This window comes from Sceloporus occidentalis, unplaced genomic scaffold (assembly GCF_023333645.1).
Source record: "Sceloporus occidentalis isolate IW3139 unplaced genomic scaffold, rSceOcc1.0.p SCAF_2, whole genome shotgun sequence".
Classification (NCBI taxonomy): Eukaryota; Metazoa; Chordata; class Lepidosauria; order Squamata; family Phrynosomatidae; genus Sceloporus; species Sceloporus occidentalis.
This window is the reverse complement of record NW_028316982.1, coordinates 5,839,229-5,855,279: the sequence shown is the minus strand read 5'-3', so window position 1 is coordinate 5,855,279 and position 16,051 is coordinate 5,839,229. Positions and strand designations below refer to the sequence as shown.

General features: G+C 45.2%; 1 protein-coding gene and 1 long non-coding RNA gene across 4 annotated transcripts in view; one reads left to right on the top strand and one right to left on the bottom strand.

Moving 5' to 3' along the window:
• Positions 1-4,262: 4,262 nt before the first annotated feature.
• LOC149317920 (uncharacterized) lies at positions 4,263-8,914 on the bottom strand. Its single transcript, XR_016279944.1, has 2 exons — positions 8,052-8,914; positions 4,263-5,982 (listed from the first exon to the last, which is right to left on the bottom strand). It is a non-coding gene; the product is annotated as an uncharacterized LOC149317920 (long non-coding RNA).
• An 80-nt stretch (positions 8,915-8,994) lies between these two features.
• BCL6 (BCL6 transcription repressor) overlaps positions 8,995-16,051 on the top strand; it is a 34,567-nt gene continuing 27,510 nt past the window's right edge. For 2 of the 3 annotated variants that reach the window (XM_089508675.1, XM_089508672.1), the window contains exon 1: positions 8,995-9,123. The gene's annotated coding sequence lies outside the window, so the exon portion shown is untranslated. Of the gene's footprint in view, positions 9,124-15,498; positions 15,880-16,051 lie in introns of those variants that run through there. The other variant, XM_089508673.1, reaches the window with a different exon arrangement.

Genomic DNA, 16,051 nt, shown 5'->3' with positions numbered 1-16,051 from the left:
TAATATCCAAGGCAGGCCCAATTGGTTGAAATAACCTAAAAATCTTAGCCAGCTTCACTGGCAGACGACTTGTTGGAAGACAGAAATTATGTTATTCTATTTTTCTGAAGAAAAAGAGAGAAAGTCAGCAAAAACACAGGGCTAAAATAAGGACGATTCTACTCTTGTGGACATGGCAGCATTCTTTGCTGGAAATGCACTGGGATTTTTGCCCTGGGTTGTCTAACTGCCCCAACAAGAAAGGCACCAAAGGCCAGCAGGACTCAGTAGCTGGATCTGTGCATCGAGGATAATATAAAAGAAAACACACATAATTAAAAGAAATCATAAGGCCATGTGATGTTTATGCACCCTAAGCAAACAGGCAGTTAAAAACTGAATGTCAGGGAGATAAGATCTGCGACGCCTCCCGCAAACTGGTGCAAATGATATTGACACTGGAAACAACCGAATAAAAAGGAAGGTGTTACTGGAGAAAATGAAATATAAATACCTCCCAGCCTTTAAAACAGCTCGGTTGCCGCTCAGAAAGCCAGCACCCACACACAACTCTCAACTCAAATTGTTGCTTTTTAAAAGCAGGCTAGACTGAGAATGCAAGATAAAGTTGAAGGAGATCGCTCCCTGTGCATCACACAGCCTTGACAGCTTAGGCAAAATTTAAATGGCAGGGGAGGGGGGGGGATATTGTAACCCATCTACATTTATGAGATGCAGGATGTATTTGTTGCAAAATTGGCAGCATGACAACCCCAACCCCATGACACCTCAGGGGATGAAGGGGTTAAAAATAGGTGTGTGTGTGTGTGCTTGGATTTGCATTTTCTGGACCTGTTGAAAACCAAGGAGAGCATTTTCTTCTTCATCCAAAACTCCAAATGTAGCCCAAGAAAAAGGTAGAAAGGCTGATGGATTTGATAACCCACACCGGATGATATATGCACAACATCACACCCTGCTCATGAAATGGATTCATTAATCGTGAATAATGAGAAGCATGCCTTCCAGATTGGCTTATCTTGAAATATAATAAGAATGACCAGAGTGATCATGACTGGCAACCACTCAGTTTAGAAATCAGGGAAATATTGGAGATACTGCATACAAAAAATAAAGAATAAAAATAAAATATCTGGCCACATGTGCAACTAGATAGATACTGTGTTTTTATTTACATGTTACTAGTTCGTGGTTTGAGAACCACACGCTGGAAGTCTGCAAATCAGGCTGGAATCAACCCGAGACAATATTGCTTGCATTTTTGGTGCTTAGTGTTTTCCTCACTAAAACGGTTGTAACTGAAGGTATAATTAGGCAATTATTACATTTCTTTTTGAAAGAAAGAGGAATGTAGTAGGAGACTAAAAGGGGGAGGAAGGAAAACACACAAACACACAGAGCCTGAATTTATGGCATGCCCTAAGAGATAAAGTAGATTGCATGTAAAGAAAAAAGTTTCATTTTTTAACCGATGGGCCTAGCTGGTTAGTGGAAGGAAGCAAGCCTGCAAACAGGACAGAATATTGTACTTCTCAACTTTCCGCCTCAAGAAAGGCATGACAAAAAGTAACTTCTTCATGGAGGATTAAGAACCAGCACTTCCAAGTTCAGCCTTCTGCCAGTTCTGTTTCCCTTGTAATGTCTCGGTGGATAGGGTTAACTTGCATCCAGGTTCTCTCACTGATCTTTGTACCCAAAGCCATGAAGAAATTTTCCTTCTGCTCAGACTGCAATATCACCAAAGCACTCTCTTGCCTCAGCGGCAACCTTTGTGCCTTGGGTTGTTACAAAGCGGAAACTAATTGTTTCGAAGAACACACTCTCAAAAACTCATCCCTGACGAATGCTGGTAGTGGATATCCTTTCAATGTTCCTACCCACATTTGCCAACTCTTTGATACCTGTGTCTCCGTCTAAAAAAAAAAAATCCCTTGCAATGTTTGCTTTTAAATATTTGATCCTTGACGGTTGATATTTGACATTGTTTGAAAGTGGACAAGCCGTGACATTTGTTAGATGACATGGCACAGCATTTAGCACTTGACAGCTGACAGCTGAGGAGCTTTCACATTTCCTCCTTGCCAACGCAACCAGCGAGACGCCGGTCAGGCTAATGTTTCAAATTCTACATTTAAAGATGCACAATTCAAATATTTGCACCCCAAAAATTCAGTCAGAAGGCCATCAGCTGTGAAACAGAGGTGAATTTGGGATATTTTTGAATATTCCCAGCAGTTATAGATATTTGTGTGGTTTGTCCGAAGTTATTGCCCTTTGGATTTTAAAAGAGGAGCTCTTCATGACTGATTTCAGCTTTTGGCACACTGTAGCATGGTCCATATTTGTTAATAAGCTATGGCTTTGTTTTCACAATTTTATTTGCTCATCCATCCTGTATAGATCTATGGAAAAATAATTCCCTGTCCTCTAGAATTCACTCCAACTCAGCAAATCAGGGAATAGAAGCCCTTCACCTTCAAACATCTTTTAACAAAGAACAACTAGGATTATTTATTAAGAATCAATGTCCTAAGATGTCTGTTTCAAATCTATGTTTTGGTCTCCTTTCGAAGTGGTGGTGCCATGGTTACAAATAACCTGTGGATTTCTGGCACTTCGGAATCCCGTCTTTAAATGGAGTATCTGCTTTTCCCACGTCGGATCCCCCAAAATAAATTCTGTGATAATGAAACCAAAGTTTATTGACGCCTCATTGGGAATGATGCATTTAACTATAAATTTGCTCCCGGCAGCAACCCACCGAAGTGACCCCCAGAACCATCAAAATTCATGAGATTTGCTTCCGAATAAACAGGCTCCGAGGACTGACCACATATCTGAGTTGTGCAGTTTAAGTCAGTTCTGCATCAGGCTTTCCAAGTTGTATCGGGGGAAATGCCTGCTCAGAGAGGGATGTTTCGAGGCTGCTTCTTGGATTCTGCAACATGCATTTTAATTTGTCTGCTTGCTGGCCGAATGGTCACTTTAGAAAGCAAGACAGTCAAATAAGACAGTCAAATAACTTTTTGTTTAAAATGAACTTTGGTCTTCAAATGGATGGACTCCTTCTGCAAACCTCATATTCTATTCTATACCATGTATTTTAATTTGTCTGCTTGCTGGCCGAATGGTCACTTTAGAAAGCAAGACAATCCAACAGCCTTTTTAAAAATAATAAACATTGGTGTTGCAATGGATGGACTCCTACAAACCCCATATGCTAACTTCTTCAAACTCAGGGCTAGGGCAGGACTAAGACACTCAGTGTCAGAGAGCCAATACTGAAAACATCCCCCTTAAAAAAAAATCCATTAGGTCAGAAATAGTAGCCTCGATCCAACCAAATGGGAAACAGATGCATGCAGTGTTGTTGTTTTGTTTGCTGGAGGCAGAATCAGATTGCCTAACTGGTAGTAAAAAAAAACCCTAACATTTGGGGTAGGGTAATGTTTGGATAACTCAGAAAATTGTCCTCTGGGAAGGCCAAATGCACACCTGACACACACTTATGGGGGTAGGCAAACGTCTACATGCAAGATCTGTTTGTTATTCCTTCTCTTTCGTTCTATGTTCTTTAAAAAAAATGCTGCCCTCACTTCACACATATGGAACTGGAGCAAACAATACACAGCCAGGCATCTTTGCAAGAGAAGAAATGAACCCTGACTCTCCTCCCAGCAGCAAAGAATAAAAGCAAAGAAATATATGCCAACCATGCACCCCTGCAAAAGTGGGTGACTCCCCTTCTTTGCTCCTGGAAATATTACAGGAGGAGATGGGCTGCCTCAGGGTCACATTTATGAACTACTTTCTGGGGGACAGTGTATAAATTGTGCAGAAATTGATAGCAGTGAGACAAACACTGGTTTATGGTTCAGGATAGGCTCTTTAGCAATTCCATCATCTCCCACTCATTCTAAACTGGGAACAAGAAAGTATCTCGTATGCTCTTTCAGTGCCATCACCACAGTATCTGTTTCATTATATTCATTCCCAGGGATTTATTGGAAATGTTTTGCATGCATTGCCTCCATCCACTGTGCCACTCCGCAGGAGTGTTGCTATTCTGCTACTATTGATGAGGCTGGGAGGATGATCCACTGTGGTTTGTCCAATGAAATATCTCCTTTGGATATGCAGCTGGGAGTGGACAGAGAAGGGAAAATACCCCAGATCCTTATAGAAAAGGGAGCCATGCATGACTACATTGGTCCTTGGCCTCTGCTGAGGTTTGATTCCAGGAAAATCCATGGATGCTCAAGTCCCATTAAATACAATGGCAAAGTAGTAGAAATTTATTGTTAAAAGCTAAAAGCCGTCACAATATAAAATATATCCAAACAGTAAATACAAAAACAGAGTTTTTAAAAAAAGCATAAAAATCACCAAAAACAACATGGTAAAGTTTCTCGGCCTTTTGGCTAAGATCAAGTGAATGGCAAAGTTAAATAGTGTCCCTTCTCTAAAATGGCAAAATCAAGGTTTGCTTTTGGGAATGTATAGAATTTTTGAATATTTTCAAAGCATAGGTGTTTGACTCCGTGGATAAAGAATATGGCTATATTTGCAACTTCAGAAACATGCATCATAAAACCAGTTACTATAGTTTTTTGTGGGCTTTCTGGGTTATGTGGCCGTGTTCTAGAAGAATTCATGCCTGACGTTTCGCCTGCATCTGTGGCTGGCATCTTCACAGATCTTTCTCTGAAGATGCCAGCCACAGATGCAGGCAAAACATCAGGAACGAATTCTTCCAGAACAAGATCACATAGCCCCAAAAATCCACAAAAAACTATGGATGCCAGCCGGGAAAACGTCCCACTTCACAAACCAGTTACTGGTTTTAAAAAATGTTTTGCATGCAAGGATAGGATTTTTCCTTTAAAATATATTTCCCCCCGCCCTCCCAGGTTTGTAAAAGGAAGCTGCAGGATACAAAACTGTATGCAATGACAGCAAACTGTTGCATTTTGGCTGGTCTGGAGGGTGGCACAGGAGAAGGCTGGTATCTAGAGAATGCTTTCTTGCATGGGATGGCTTCTTCCTTTCGCTCTGCAGTGCCCCCTCCGGCCTCTTTTGGGAATGTTAGCCCTGGGCTCTGAATGGAGCTGGAGAATGTATGCCAGATGAGAGAGAAATGTCAAAGGGGGGGGGGAGGGGGGTGTTAGAAAGACAGGTGCAAAAATGGGAAGCGTTGCAACACAGAAAGTCCACAGTAGCTAAAGCTGCAGGATTTTTGGGGGGGAGGGGGCAGGAAAGGAGAAAATGAATCAACAATCCCAAGTGAATCAAAAATTCCAAGATAATATGGTGATCCGTTATATATACACAAACATCCGTTTGATTCCCATACAGTACTAGTTAACATTTTTGTTGTCGTGTGCCTTCAAGTGATTTCCAACTTACAGCAACCCTAAGGTGAAACTATCACTGGGTTTTCTTGGTAGGACTTGTTCAGAGGCGGCTTTGCTGCCTTTGCCTCCCTTTGAGGCTGAGAGTGTGTGATCTGCCCAAGGCCCCCCAGTTGGTTTCCATGGCTGAGCAAGGATTCAAACCCTAGTCTCCAGAGTCATAGCTCAAGGCTCAATCCGCTACAAGCTAAAACATTTTGCATAAGATTTTATTGGGGTAGGGGAGAAAGGACGTGGTTTACAGTAATGCATTTGATACAGCTTTAAAGAGTTTGATGCAATACGTTCCTGAGATAGCAAACAGTTAATCTGACCACATTCTTTTACAAGTGCAGCTTTCAAATAACTCAGTTACAACCTCAAAATGCATGCCTTTCCATTCCAGGATTTTTTTGTAAAAATTAGGGGGGAAACATATAGTTACAGGTAAATGTATTGCATCTTTTCCTGCATAAAGTGAGAGTCAGGTCCTTGCTGAATTCACCTGCTTGCTGTCCCAGAGTAATCTTTGCAAGTCTTCAAATGCAGCCTTCCCTTCTGTCTGTCGAAGGAGGGCGAGAGCTCCCTGTTCCTGAATTACAGATAAATGTTAACGGCATTCGAAGGCCGGTTTCCCTTGCCCCACATTAATTGCCGGGAGGAGCAGCACTTGCTAATCGTTTCTTGTTTATTCCCATTCCAAAAAGGTATTGCCAGCACATCTGTCCAAGATCTCAATTGAGCATTACAATCACAAACAGACACATACACAGAAAGAGGGAATGCATAAACAAGTAATGCAAAGTTAAGGCTGAGCCTTTCCAAACCATTTGCATGCCCTTTCGTCAATTCCCTTGAGCAATTTGATTATCGCCAATGATTCAAACTGGGCCATTATTGCAAACCAGTTTCCATTCATAATTTATGAGGGTTTTTTTTTAATTCCTTGGATCTCACCTTCATCCATGTCAGAAGAAGAAGAAGAAAGAGGAGGAGGAGGAGAAGAAGGGGGGAGAATCACCAAGTTATTTTTAGATCCATAATCTCCCCACGATTAAGAGCTTTATTATCGTTAAATAAACAAATAATAGATAAAACCACTCGAGTCCAAAAGCGTACAGACTAGGCCCAGCTGGAGAAGGAATCATTGCACTTGGAGGAGGAAAGAAAATGCTTTGGAAACTAATTTCGAAAATGAGCCAAAGATTTGGACAGTCCCTCTCCTTTGACATCCCATCTCACATCTCCTTTTATACACACTCACTACCATACACACACACACACACACACATATATATACACACACCATCTAGTTTGGAGAGAGATGTGCACACCACACACATCTAGGTCTGATGTTCCTCTTTGGGCCTTCCTGCCAGAGATTTTTCTGGGACAGCAGAGAAATAATAAACACTGCAATATTTTAAATCCATATTTTCTGACAGGTTTTCCCTGGAAACAAGGGGGGGGGGGTCATGCAGGAGATACCAAAAACATTGATTTTATTTTTAATGAACCAGAAGGCAGAGAGAAAAATAAGAATTTGGCTGGGACAGAAGTGAGGGGTCTTCAAGCCTAGAGCCACAGCAGTTAAAGTGATGTCAAAGTGCATTAGAGAATGGAAACTTGTTTGCAATAATGGCCCAGTTTGAATCATTGGAGATAACCAAATTGCTCAAGGAGGCGCAAATGGTTAAAACCATGTCAAAGTCAATTAAGTTTAAGATAGAAATATAAAAAGCCAGTGTGACATAGTGCTTTGGATGTTGGCTAAGACTGGGGACCAGAGTGGGCCATTAAGCCTTGGTCACACTCTCTCAGCCTCCGGGGAAGGCCATGGCAAACCTCCTCTGAGCCAATCTTGCCAAGAAACCCCCATAATAGGTTGAACATAGGGTTGCCATAAGTCAGAGGCAACTTGAAGGCGCAGAACCCACAAGTATGGATTTTTAATATCAACCCTGGGATGAACAGACCCCTCCCTTTTCCTCCACCAACTTTCCCCTTGCCTTATTCAGGGTCAGATCTTGGGCCTTCTTGTAGCAAAGTCAGTCAGCAGGTCAAGGAAGCCAAGTTGCGTTGACTTTCCCAAAGCTCAGGCTCAATTCTGTGGGGTTGTCCCCTCTTCCTTCCAACTCCATCCAGCCCCACATCCCCATAAACTACTAGAAGAACAGTATTCCTCCCACTTTGGAAGGCCTGGATGGGTCAAAACCAGAGCCCCAGGGCCCCCCAACGCTTTCAAGAGAACTGTCCTGGGAGCAACTACTAGACTTGGAGCAAACACACGACCTCTCTCTCTATCTATCTATCTCTCTCTCTCTCCATCCATCCATCCACACAGGGAGACACACTCCTATGGAGCAAGAGTTACTTTGCCAAACTTGCAAAACATCCACCTACCCCTTTGGAAAGGCCTCGGAAGCCAGAGAGCAGACAAGGGCAGGAGAAGCCGGAGCCCAGGGAAAGAGGGGAAGGTTTACACATAGTGTGTGTGTGTGTGTGTGTGTGTGTGTGTGTGTGTGTGTGTATATATATATATAATATAAATCATAAATAAAAATGACAGTCACAGATCCCTCTTTGGGGAGAAAAACAGAAACCAATATTCCAGTTCTATTTTATATATAATATAAAAAGAAAGAAAGTGGAGATACTTGCCATAGACTCACATTAAAATCCCAAGCAAGGAAAAATACAAAAATGAAAAGATATTGTCGTCTCTTTCCAGTTTTCCAGTTTCTTCTTTTTGACTCTTTGAAGCTGAAGGCTCCTGAGTTCTAGATGTTTTGGTTGCTTTCCCTTCTTCTCCTTTTCGATTATTGTTGCCCTGAAAATTGTCGATGGCATTTTCTCTGGTAGATCCAAGGTCTCTTCTCTTTCTTTCCTTCCTTCCTTCCTTCCTTCCTTCTTTCTTTCCATCTCCCTCTTTTCCTCCTTGACTTTGGGGCTCCTCTTGCTGCTTTGGCAAAACCCAATCCTCTTTTTCTGCAAAAGCTCCAAATCTTCCCAAAAAGAGCTGGCAAATCTAAAGATACAATGTATTTTCTCTCCTCTCTCTTTTTCCTAAAAAAAAAAAGGCTTGCAACATTCTATCTTTGTATTATTTCCCCCTAAAAACAATTAATATATATACAAAAAGAGGGTCAATTTGGGAAGAGGAGTGCCTTCCTCTCGCCCTGGATTTGGAGGTCACCGAATAACAAATTTAAGTTCTCAGAATTGGGAGGGAGGGAAGGAAAAAGAAGAAGGAAAGAGAGAAAGAAAGATTGAGAGAATGTTTAAAAAAAAGAAGAAGAAGAAGGGGAGGGGGAAGGAAGGAGCGAAAGGGGCGGGGACAGAACGCTGCAACATTGTATCCAGGCCCAGGGTGACGTCACAATGGGGCAGGCCCCCTCCCACGTGACATCAGAGGAGCCTACCATTCCCAAAGCCAAGGGGGGACCCAAAAGGAGAGTTCCACTTTTGGAGACCCTTCCCCGAGGTTTCAGGACCCCTATCGTGAAAGCACTTCCGAAGGGGGCTTCAAGGGGCTCCCTCCTCCAGGAAAGCGGGCTCCATGGGTCTGGGAAGGGCCCCCGATTCGGGGTCTCCCTGCCGGGCCCCTCCCCGGGGCCTGGCCAATGGTAGCTCCGGCCGCTCAAATTCCGAGAATTGAGCGGTGTTGATTCTTAGAACGGGGGTTCTTAGAAGTGGTGATGCAAGGAGTTTCTAGGAAAGTGCGGACGACCAGGTGATGATGCGCGATCGGCTCGCGGAGGCTTCGGGGGTGGTTTCGGGGGGCCAGGAGGCGGCGGCTGGGGCTCCGGAGGCTCCCTAGACCCCCATCATCCCCACCGTCCCTGGTCCTTGCCCCCAAATGAGAAGGGTCCCCAGCACCATCATCGCAGACCTAGAGAGACCCGACAGATGCCTCTGTGTATAGAGATAGATAGATGTATGTGTGTGTGTCATTCCTCCCTATATAGATATATATATATGTCTCTATTGAGCAGATCCCCGTCTCTCTCTCTCTCTCTCTCTCTCTCCTCCTCCTCTCGCTCCTTTCCCTTCCCTCCCTCTGCTTTTCTCAGAATTGCTGTTCTTCGAAAAGGAAGGAAGGGAGGGAGGGAGGTCTTCTTGCTTTCTGGACCCCATCGCCGCCTTCTCCTTCCTTCCTTCCTTCCTTCCTTCCTTCCTTCCTTCCTTCCTTCCTTCCCTGGCAGCCAGGCTTCCCTTTGGAAGGCTTTCCCTTCCCAAAAAGAGAGGCTTTCTTTAGTGTCTTTCCCAATCTGGGTCTCCTTTGGCCTCGAGGAGGAGGAGGAGGAGGAGGACTGGGGGGGGGGGGGTCCTGATGGCTGGCCCCGCTTGAGCAGGTGGAGCACCCAGAGGGAAAAGGGCTCCCAGGCCCAGAGTGCTGCTGCTGCTGTCAACTTGCCCCTGGGCTGTGTGTCTCTAGTCTTGTGTCCCTGGCTCCAGGCGTGCCTCCTTCCCCGCCCCAGGAAGGGATCAGAGAAGCGGGCTCCCAAGGGGGATTCGGGGAGGCTCTGGGGGGGATCCGGGTCCCCTCGGCGGCGGCCTGGGCAAAGCCTGATCCCCGTGGGAAGGGCCGGGGGTCCCGCGGGTCAGGAGGCGAGGCGAGAAGGAGCCCTGGGCTGCCTTTGGGCGTTTGGGGGTCTTCGCAAGCGGACTCGCCTCGGAAAGACGAGGAGGAGGCAGGGCTGGAGGCAGCGAGGCTTCCTTCTCCCGAGAGAAAGCCTGCCTTCCCACGGGGCCCAAAGGGAAAGGCCTCCGGGAGCCCCTCCGGCGCCCAGCACTCTCCCCCGGCCCTTCCTCCAAAGAGGACACAGACAGACAGACAGACATATATGTGTTTATATGTCATATACAAAATATATGTGTGTTTGTGAGTCTCTCTCTGTGTATTTTATATATATATATATATATATATATATATATCCCAGCCATTAGAAAAATTTATACATGTATATCTATAATCATATTATAGTATATAGAATATACAGTATATATAATATTATATGTATGTGTGTGTGTATATATATATATATATATATAATATTTAAAATAGTGTGTGTATGTATATATATATATATATATGTATATATTCCACCAATGAGGAAAATGTATATATATATATATATATAAAATGTCATATTATATTCTTTTATTATCTCAGCCATTAGGGAAAATATATTGATATTCTATTGTAGGGAAATATTACACATGTGTGTACTTGTGTGTGAGAGTGTGTGTGTGTATCTCTCTCTCTCTCTCTCGGTGGGCTTCCTTTCGGCGGGGCCTGAGTCCGGGCCGGAGCCCCAGACCGAAGCCTCGGGCGGCGGGGAAGGGAGGGTCGGCCTGGGCTCCGGAGGGAAGGCTTCAGTGTCTGCAGTTGCTTTCCTCTTCCGCCTCGGAGTCTCCTTTTCCAGGCGGAAGGAGGAAAGCTTCCTTCCCCGGGGAAAGCCTCACGACCGGGGCTTCGTCTCCGCTAACGAGATAATCCGGGTTGATCCCGCGTTGCCCCGCGTTTTCACACGCGACGCGTGTCACTGGGTGAGAAAATGGAGAAGAGCCGAGGAGGGTTGGCTTGACTGCCTTTGGCGCTTCTGGAACCCAAAGCCACACACTCAGAGGGAGCATCCACACGACGGAGTTGATCCGGTTTGACACCGCTTTAAGGGCCCGGGCTCCATGCGAGGGAATTTGGGGAACTGTAGGCCCTTCGGGGCCCCAACAAACAGCAGTTCCCCAAATTCTCTCGCATGGAGCCCGGGCCCTTAAAGCGGTGTCAAGCCGGATTAATTCTGCAGCGTGGATGCAGCATAAAAGAGGCATCCAGACGGGGATTGGAGTCAGCCGGGTTCTTCTAAAGGGCGAAGAAAAGCGTGGGAAGGCAACCCGGACACGCGTGCAAGATGCGTGTCGGGGCCCAAGCCTTCACACGTGCCTAGCACTCCGATAAAGGCGAGCCAGCCTTCCTCGGATGCGAAACTCGAACTCAGTGCGCCAAGGAAGGCCCAGAAGGATGCCGTCGCAGGGCCGGCAAAGCGGGATCGACCCGGATCAAACCTCCAGTGCGGATGCTAATCAGTGTGTTTTAGGAGCGGGTGAGGATTCGATCCTTCCCCGGAGCCCGATCAAAAGGCATAGAGAGGCTCGCGTGGGTTTGGGCGACACGCGTGTTTCCCCCGTGGAGGCTTTCCGACGTGCGTGGCTCTGGGCGGCTGAGACGCGTGTCGGATGTGTGTGTCTGTCTCCGCCGTTGCGTGACTTCCAGTGGCTCTTCTCTGCCTCCAAAGCCAGGGGCTCTAAGGCTATTACTTAATAATGATCCTAATAATACTGGCACTGTTATTTAGTAATGATCCTCCTCCTCCTCCTCCTCATAGGATACTACTACTGTACTACTACTAATCGCCATCATCGAAAGCGAGTCCCAAAAGCTGGCAATGCTCTTTGCTTCCCCCCTTTTCTCCCTCTTGGCGCACGTGGGAATGGCTCGATCGCGGCCCCAACAAACTACATTCCCCAAATTCCCTAGCAGTCAAAGCGGTGTCAAACCGGATCAATTCAGCAGTCTGGATGCTCCCTCTGTGTGTGTGGCTTTGGGTCCGAGAAGCCCCGAAGGCACTCAACTCAACCCTCATTGGGTCTTAATTTGAAATACGGCTCTTCTCCGTTCCGCCATCCAATGACTCGCGTCACGTGTGAAATCCCGGACACGCATCTTTTTAGGGGTGTCCCCATTAGGGCCAGTGGGGCTGACCCGAGTGCGGCTCTTCTAGGGAGCCCCCATTGAAGGCTAAAGCATAAGATCCAGGCCAGAGAGAGGGGAAAGGACAAGGAACGGCGCGTTCCCACGACCGGTTGACCCGTGTCAAGGCGTTCGTGTGAATGCAGTCTCCTGGAGCTGGGAGGTTTTTTCGGGGAGGAACGGAAGGCAGGGAGGTTCCGGATGGATCAGGGTTTGCAGACCCCGGTTGTGAGCCCAGTAATCCCTGAAACTAATCCGGAGTAAGGCAAGATCTGGAATAAAGGCAGCCAAAAGCTATTGACGAATGACGCGTGTCTTTCGGGTTTGGAAGAAGGGAGACCTTTGCAGACAGTGGACCCCAAGTTACTTTTTTGCTAAAGTTCCTCCGGGAAGACACCCCCCGCCCTTTCTTTCAAAAAGGAATTCAGAAAAGAACACGTTCCTTTTAAACGTTCCCTTTCATTTCCATGAATAAGGAATCAAATAGAGGAGGCGGAGAGTGGACCTCCTCCTTCTGCGCTTCCTCTGCGGAAAGACCCTCTCCTTCCCTCTTTCTAAAGGAACAAGGAATTGAAAAAGACGTTCCTTTTTCATTCCTTTTCTATCAATTCCTCCCAGAGGAGGCAGGCGGTGGAGCCCAAGTTCCTTTTTCTAAAGCCTCCCCTCCCTGGCTTTCCTGGAGTCCAGGAAAGAACTAACAAGGAATTAGTTCCTTTGACGAGGAATGAACTCCTGGCAAATTCCTTGGAGTTAATTCCTTTCCCAAAGGAAGGACTCAGGATGCGAAAGTGACCTCTGCCTCCTTTTGGGTTTTGATCTCTCCCCCTTTTTTCCGGAGAGAAAGTGACCGGTTTCACTTTTCAAAACCTTCCCTTTTCAATTTGATGATGATGATGATGATGATGATGATGATGATGATGATGATGGATGTTTGCTTCAGGAGGGGCAAAAGAGGGCTGTAATTCTGAGAGTTAGAAAGCTGTGCTTTTCTGCTTGGTTTCTCCAAGAGAAAGTGAAGGTGGAGAAGGACATAATTGGGAAAGCAAAGGGTTAAGGCCTTGGCCTCCTGTTTGCAAACTAAATAAAGAAACAAACAAACAAATAGTTGCAGTTGCTCCAGGAGAGGCTAATGCTGAGATGCATCTCCGTCTCCTTTCACCCCCTTCCTGGGTTTTTTTAACTGTTATTTATTTATCTACTTATTTATTTATTTATTTATTTTGGGGGTGGAGTCAGAGACAGAAAACAAGGAGAAGGGGAGGGGAAAACGGGGGAATTGGGATTTTTTTGGGTTGTGAAACAAAACTTGGCTTTTGCCTGAGTGGCTCAAGACTGACCCCTAGTGGCCGGCCGTGGCATAGCAAGGCGGCGCTCCACTTGGGCTTCCCTCTCTTTGGCAAAGTTGTCAGTTTTGTTTGGCTTTATTGTTTGTTTGTTTATTTGTTTATTTATTATGAAATAAGCCATGGCAGGCGGGGAAAGGGGGCGTGTGCCTGGGATGTCAATCAACGTTTTAAAGCAGAAATCTCCATGTTTATTTCTTTATTTATGTTCCTGTTCTGTTCTGCCGCAATTTGGCTGGGTTTACTCCTGGGTGCAAATGCAGGCTTGGGACTAACACGGGCCAAGCCTTATTATGTATTCTCCATCTTCCCTCCTGTATGGTTTTTAACCCCTTTGCCTGAGGAAGAAAGCTTTGAAAGCTTGCATTGTGTATTTTAGTATCTTTTTGGTTGGTCCAATAAAGGTAGCGCTGTTTTCCAGATTTTGGAAGTTATTGTATTGTGTGCTATATGGCCAACGAATATGTATCTCAAAGTGTGTGAATGCATCCTTTATATTGCAATAATATGACTGTATTGTAGTTATGTTGTAGTTATAGAAGTGCTTTCAGAGCCAGGGTGGTGTAGTGGTTTGAGCGTTGGACTCGTATTCCCAGGGCCAGGGTTCGAATCACCACTCAGCCATGGAAAACCATTGGGTCATCTTGGCCAAGTCACATACTCTCGGCCTCAGAAAAAGACAATGGCATACCATCTCTTTGAGCAAATCTTGCCAAGAAACCTCCACAATAGGTTCGCCTTGGAGTCACCATAAGTTGGAAACAACTTGAACACACGCAATAACAACATATTTATAAATATATTTAATAATAATAATAATAATAATAATAATATAGATCTGTTTATTCAACACATCTTGATAAGCAAAAGGCCTTATCAAAGTTTCATTATTTCCTTTCTAAAAGAAAAGTCTATCTACCACATCAACTCTTCTCACTTGGCATCAGCTAGATGGGTTGAAATACCACAAGTGCCATCATACCACAGCCAGGGGGATTCTGGGAATTGTAGTCCAATAGACTTGCAAGATTGGAAACAGCTCCTCTAATCATGGGAAGAGAGCCAAAGTGGTGTAGTGGCTTGGCGTTGGACTAAGACTCTGGAGACCAGGGTTCGAGTCCTGGCTTGGCAATGGCAACCCATTGGGTGTCCTTGGGCAAGTTGCACACTCTCAGCCTCAGGGGAAGGCAATGGCAAACCTTCTCGGAAGAAATCTTTCCAAGAAAACCCCATGATAGGTTCACCTCTGAGGTTCGTCATAAGTCAAAAATGACTTGGAAGCACACGACAAGGACAGACTGGTAAAAGCTGCTCTAGATCACAGGAAGGCCCATTTTATAGCTGGGGAAACTGAGGCTTGGTGTCACTTCCTCAAAGTGACTGTGGTAGATTATGAGTGCTGCACATGGATTGCTGGCTGCTGTGTTCTCAGGATGATCCTTTTTAGAATTGCATGTAGATGATGGAAGGGAAATCTGCAGGGTTTTCAAAGTATGTGTATACATGTCGGGCTGCATCTACACTGCAGAATTAATCCAGTTTGGCCCCGCTTTAACTGCCATGGCTCAATGCTATGGAGTTCTGGGGTTTGTAGTTTTGTGAACTATCCAGCCTTCTCTGTCAGAGTTCTCTGGTGCCACAACAAACTACAAATGCCAGGATTCCATATGATGGAGTCATGACAGTTAAAGTGGTGTCAAGCTGCATTAATTCTGCATCTTAGGTCTTGTCTGTCTGTTTCCAAGGGCTTTCAGGGTTTTGTATGTGTGAATGAAGACTCTCGTTTAGTTCAGGTCTGCAGTGACAAGTTGTCATGAAGCATTTCTAGGTGGTGGAGGGTGTTCACTTTGGAGCTATAAATTTACTTCCAAGTACTTGTAAGCATCATCATCATCATCATCATCATCATCATCATCATCATCATCATCTACCTTTACCCCACCTTTCTCCCAATATAGGGACTCAATCCGTTTCTCAAGAAGAGAGAGAGACAGAGAGAGAGAGAGAGAGAGATGGATGGATGTACAGTTATGGTTTATTTCTTTCAGAGTATGCTAGCAAGCATTTGTTCCTCTCTGGACTTACAATGGTGTCAGGAAACATTTTTTTATGTGTGTAAGTCAGTAAAACCTCAACAATTTTCTAGATGAATGGATGGGTTAGGAGCCCTTCCTAGCTTCCCTTCCTACTGCGTGCACACAAGAAAATGTGCAAGTATTCCCTCTCCATGACAAAAAGAAAATCCCTTTTGTGGTGAAGGAATCGATTTGCCTGCTCCTATCCATGATCCTAAATTAGACATTAAAGTCCCAGTTTGGTTAATGGTCCGTGACTGCAGAAGGAAATGCGTTTTCTTGGGTTGGCTTTCTTGACGTTTCTTGGCCAAGGGAAGGTAACTTGCTTGCAGTTGAGGGACTTCATTGGGAACAGGAGACATTAAATCAAGCAATGGGGAGTCCAAAATGATTATTATTTTGGGTGGAGAGGGAAAGTCGGAAGGGTTGGACTGGAGTGGTGCTTTTGCAGGTTGGATTGTAGCTACCTACAGTTCAGAAGGAATGAAT